This window comes from Culex quinquefasciatus, chromosome 2 (assembly GCF_015732765.1).
Source record: "Culex quinquefasciatus strain JHB chromosome 2, VPISU_Cqui_1.0_pri_paternal, whole genome shotgun sequence".
Lineage (NCBI taxonomy): Eukaryota > Metazoa > Arthropoda > Insecta > Diptera > Culicidae > Culex > Culex quinquefasciatus.
Window position 1 is genome coordinate 81,233,360 of NC_051862.1, and position 5,880 is coordinate 81,239,239.

The following is a 5,880-nucleotide window of genomic DNA, read 5'->3' on the forward strand; positions in this document are numbered from 1 at the left end:
ACAAAATCTTTACGAAATTTTAAAATTACACAAAAATCTCTTAATTTAGAAAAAAGTTTCCACCTAGTTTATGCTTGGGCTCTATTTTTATTTTGAGCAAAATGTAGAGCTTGCGTATTCTCATGTTTTTGCTGATTTGTTTCTGTTTTATAAGTTTGCATATTATTGCATTTCATATCAAAGCAGGGTTTAAAAATCTTGTCCAGCCAAAATGAGAAAAAATAAGTTTCAATTTTCTGTGACATTTAACCCATTCCTCATAATGTTTAAGGTTTTCATCACTCTTTTCGAAAATTTAATTTAAAAGCAATAGAAAAAATATTACAATTTGTAACGAAATCGAACTTTTTATTCAAAATCAGAACAGAAAACAAAACAGGTGGTATTTTTTAACTTTCACGGGACTCATTCATCCAAATTATCAAATATTGGTAAAATGTCTTTAAAAGGTGATTTGAAAGATTAAAAATACTCTTCATTTTTTTTAAACAAAACAAAGCTTGATTCTTCATTGAGTCGCCAGCCAGCGACAAGTTAAGACGTGTTTTGCTCGTGTTGTCATCTCGCGTGCTTGGATGTTTTTGACAGATGGAGGTGGAGGAATCCTCCGAGGAGGAAGATTTTCGTCCTGTCCGCGGGAATCGGAAGCGGAAGAAGTCCAGCGAGGTCACTGGAATCGGCATCGAAGGAGAAAAAGTTGAGAAGACCCTGCTCAACAACAACAAGTTTAGCCCGCTAGCGGATAACAAAAACAACAACAATGCCAGCCCAGCAGGAGGGGACGCCCTGGCGGTTCCACCACCCGGCCAGTCGGCAAGCAAACAAAAGCAACCACCTTTGGTGGTGAAGAACACCACGGATTTTTACAAGCTCGTGGCGATAGTGGAAAGTTGTAAACTTGGTTTGAAACCGATTTACAAACTAACCCGATTTGGAACCAAGGTGAACTGCTTCTCTGTCAAAGATTTTGATAAGTTGCAAGACTCAAGAAGAAGAAAGTGGAATTCTACACCCACCATCGGCGGAGCGAACGAAATCATCGGGTGGTTCTTCGTGGTTTTCCTGATGAACTGAAACCGGACGAGGTCAAGTACCTTCTGAAGAGGGATCTGAAGCTGGACGCGCTGGAGGTGCATATCATCAAGCGGAAGGAAAAGTCCACCGTGGACGAAACTCCGTACATTGTGGTCTTCCCCAAGGGATACACCAATCTGAAGAAGCTCTCTGCAATGAAAGTTGTGGCAATCACTATCATCCGGTGGGAGGCCTACCGGAACAAGCGGTCGAACGTGACCCAGTGCAGGAACTGCTTGCAGCTGGGTCATGGAACCAGGAACTGTCATCTGAAAGGGAGGTGCAAAAACTGTGGGGGTCCCCACAAGACGGACGATTGCAAAGTCCAAGAAGACGAGCCGAAGTGGTGTGCCAACTGCTCTGGAGCCCACGAAGCCACGGACCGCAGCTGCCCTAAGCGTGCGGACTTCATCCGGAGGCGCCAGCAGGCGTCGAAACCGAAACCGCCGGCAAGGAAGGCGGAGAAGCAGAGTCCAGCAGTTCCGGCGGAGTTCCCTACGCTGCCGGGTGCAGTCCCGGACGGAAAATCGAAGGATCGCCCTCGCCCCGCAGGAAGAAGCCAAGGAAGCAGTGGCTCCCGAGACGGTGGAGCCACGAAAGAGGAAGCCGGGGAGGTGCTCTACAGTTCTGCTGAGCTGTGGGGCATTTTCTCCGAGTACATCGGCAGATTCAAAACTTGCAAGACCCGCTTGGACCAAGTAAGCCTCGTCAGTTACATGATCTCCAAGTATGGAGTGTAATGAGTTTTTTTTTATTTTTATTTTGATTGTAAACTGATCCTCGGTCCTAACCTGGTCGTAGCACCTTAAAGGACTTAATAAAAATAAGTTATGAATAAAAAAAAAGCTTGATTCTTTTAATTTCTTTTAAAATTATACCTTTAAAATAAAATAGTAATAAAAATTTTACTACGGGGAATGAAAATAATCTTGGAAAATAATACTTAATTTAAGTTGTTTAAAAAAAACTGAAAAATCTGAACAATTCTTCAAATGAAACAAATCAAGCTTTTCGATTGAAAACTAATAAAATTTCCTTAAATAGTCTCTATGGTTGAAATATTTATTATGATCTTATTTGAAAAAAAGAGAAAATTGACAAATTTCAAGAATTTCTCACCACCCACGAAATCGTTAAAATTCACTAATTCTAAATTAGTAATTGAACAAGGGTATTGAATTGCTTACTAATTGAATTCTTCAGTAGCTCTTAAGATTATTTTTATTTTTACTTGAGTTTAATAAAATATTTTTAGAAAAATCGTTATAGATTTACACTTACACAAAATTTCATGGGATTTCGCGGAAAAAGTAGTAATAATACATGTACGAAACTATTATTTAGGCGATTCCGGTCTCATTTGACGTGGGAGCTAAAAAAAGGTCGTGTTCAATTTGATGAAATGTGTATGGAAATTTTGTTACGAGGAGGGAGGAGGGGTTCAAAAAATCATTTTTTTTGCGTTACGTAGTAAAAAAACGCTCCCCATGGTGATAATAACCAAATCAGTAATGATAACACTTGTTTATAGGATCTAATAAAAAAAGAATTCCAGTTTTCTATTTGAAAATCGAGCACACCTTCAAAAATCAAATTGTGCATCCCAATTGCGGGAATATATTATCCCACATCCTTTTTCCCAAAGTATGGGAAAATTTACATTTACATTGCATTGTGGAGTCGTTCCAGTGAGCGATAGAGATAGACTCAGCCCGGGCACCCCCAACCGAGTGAGTTGGGCTACAATTTCAAGTGTGCAACTCAGCATAACTGGGAGTCGACACAGCCCGACTGCAGCAGTTTTGACAGTGTCGGGGGGGTGGTGAGCAAAAATCTAACGCTGCATCAAATTCAGATTTGTGCTCGCATCGACCTTTTTCCGACTAGTCCCCGTTTGATGCAAATTTCAAATTTCGATATCCTGCGAGTTTGAAGCTGTTGGGCACAGATTTTGACACAACGTTGACTTTTTGACGGGCATTCGACGGTTTGGTTTGGGAAATTTTGCAGTCGTCAACTCTTCGTAGGAAAGGGTTCCACTCCAGATTGAACGTCATGCGCAAAATAAGGTTAAAAAATCGCTCAAACTTTGAAGTGGTATCGCACTCAAGGATACCTTGAAACCTACGGAACATCTCCACCCGCTAACAAGAAGCGACTTCTTGCGATTTTCCCCGCCGTCGGAAAGGCACGGGGACATTTCACAGATGAAAAATTCAGCCCAAAGTCTCATGAATTTTAACATTTTCTCACCTCGAACAGGTTGCTTTCTCGAGCAAGCGGTGATGGTGGTGTTGGAGGATTATTCTGATTTTGTGCTCCAATCCGGCGACCATTTATTTTTCATTTATTCAGGAGCCAAGCTTTTCCCAAGCTCTTTCCCGAAGGTTCACGCTTGTGGAGGTAGAACAAATCCGCAACTGAAACGCACCTCGTTCGCGGGTTTAAGAACGAGGGGGAGAAAAGGCTCCTAAAAATCTCGGGGATCTATGATCAACAGAAGTCTGTGTTGTTTGTCGGTGTTATGTTGCGATAGGGCGGTTTTGCACGGCTTATGACACATTCCTAGCGTTTGTAGCGTTTTATTAAGGAATTCAAGTTTTGTGTACTTTTAAAGAATTCAGACGCTTGTAAATGAGTTTTTAATTTAAAATGATGATTTTCTGGTTGGTTAGCCAAATGCAAGTTATCCCGCGTGGTTGACGTCTTACGTGTGGATTCTCTTTTCTGGTGGTGGACATTGCGTTGGGATCGCCAGCAGCGTCCTACTTCTCTGGCTCCTGTTTAGTGTCGTCAGTAATTTCTGTCGTGATGCGCTTCCTTCCGCCATTTTATACCTTCTTTAAATTTGCTCCTCTTCTGACACGCTGGCACCAACAAACCTTCTCTTCTTTCGAATCGCACTCTTTAAAAAATATATAGGACAAACCGAACGGAGTTCGATGCCCCACGGACCCGCGACTGACCAGTCAGGGTACAGGTGCGATCCGTAGACTACGTACGGCGCCAAAACCGTGCCGTCGGCCGTTCCAAAAAACGTGACCTAGTAACACAGAAGAACGGACATAGCACTAGGAACAATTTTTCTTCAAATTTCTGAAGCAAACTATCTCTAGAACCATCTACATTCAAGTTGTCGAAGTAGCATCGAACGATTAAGCATGATTTCTCAAAATGTCTTATGAAATAATTGATTAAAATATTCAGCATTTGTATGGTACTAGTAACAGTTTTTTTGTCATTGAGTTTGTCTTTATGACTCTATGTAAATTAATTTTTTTTACTAAAATTGCCGAAAAATTGATAAAAATTGTGTTGCGACGGAGCGCGTCCGAAGCAGCCCCTTGTTCTGCGTCAGTGTCAGTGTTTTGTGATTGTTTGACTGGTGCCCGTGCTGTCGCTTAGAAATAAAGAAAGTAAGATCAAAACAATTTGAGTAAGCGGGAGCACGGGCGCAGCTGAAGAATTCAGCTGTGAAAAAACACCAAAGATGTAAGTTTTGTAATTTTTGTGAACTATTAGTGTTATTTATTAATAAATAAACTTTAGTTTTGTAGCGAGTGGAAAAGAATGAAGTTTTCTTTTAATCACTCCGCTGACAGAACCGGTGCCCGGTTCAGGACATCCCCCGCGACTCAACACTACAAAAATCTTTGACACGGAGTGTCGAAGTCTGGGGACCTGTGACCACGGCCGGCAGCTGGAAAAGGCGCGGTAAGAGTGGCAGAGGGGCGTTCATTTATCCGGAGCGTTAGCCGGAGAACTGAATCGCTGAGTCGGGGCAATGGCGGTGAGAAGGTGCAACAAAATGGAGTCGGTGAGGAAGTGACTTGCCAAGGAGGTTGCGCTCGCGACAAAGTTATCACCCGTGGCCCATAAATCGAGCCAAAAGTGGTCGGGCACGGGTGTGAGACGGAGGTCAACAGGCAACCTCGCAACAAAGAATTCTCATCGGCTCCAAGTAGCAGTCGTCGTCAGTTGCACCGAGAGTCAGCGAAGAATCTTCGGGACGCACCGCGATGAAGAAGACGTAAAACTACGGATTCGGCATGCAGCAGTTTTACGGGGGGGAGTGTTGCGACGGAGCGCGTCCGAAGCAGCCCCTTGTTCTGCGTCAGTGTCAGTGTTTTGTGATTGTTTGACTGGTGCCCGTGCTGTCGCTTAGAAATAAAGAAAGTAAGATCAAAACAATTTGAGTAAGCGGGAGCACGGGCGCAGCTGAAGAATTCAGCTGTGAAAAAACACCAAAGATGTAAGTTTTGTAATTTTTGTGAACTATTAGTGTTATTTATTAATAAATAAACTTTAGTTTTGTAGCGAGTGGAAAAGAATGAAGTTTTCTTTTAATCACTCCGCTGACAGAACCGGTGCCCGGTTCAGGACATCCCCCGCGACTCAACAAATTGTATTTTTATTATAAATTCATATGACCATTTCAAAAAGTGCCCCTGAATTTGCAGCATCAGCTGGCTTTGTTTACGTTTGAAACCACGTGGCGCGAAGATTTTGACTCAAGCCAACTCGCTTGCGCAGGTGTGCGCCATGAAGAAGTAAAAGAAACCCGGCTTCACTTTTTGAAACCCCGTGTCATGTCCGTTCGTCCGTGCTAGTAAGCCGTTTGGGAAAGATCCAGCACGTTTCGACATGTTTGACGATTACCTTCTTGGTCTCTGGGTCATCTGAAAAAGTTCGTCTCATCGTAGTTCACCATGTTTTTGGGAGGAACACACCGGTCACCGAATCTGTCAGATTGTCAAAGTACAAACTTCCAGGCTCAATTTGGCACGACTCCGCTTGATGGTCTCC

The 5,880-nt window shown here is 42.8% G+C and overlaps 1 long non-coding RNA gene across 1 annotated transcript; it reads left to right on the forward strand.

Annotated features, from left to right (window-relative positions):
* The first annotated feature begins 4,394 nt into the window (after positions 1-4,394).
* Positions 4,395-5,469, forward strand: LOC119767356. The gene is made up of 3 exons (XR_005277465.1): positions 4,395-4,566; positions 4,624-5,326; positions 5,384-5,469. It is a non-coding gene; the product is annotated as an uncharacterized LOC119767356 (long non-coding RNA).
* The last annotated feature ends 411 nt before the right edge of the window (positions 5,470-5,880 follow it).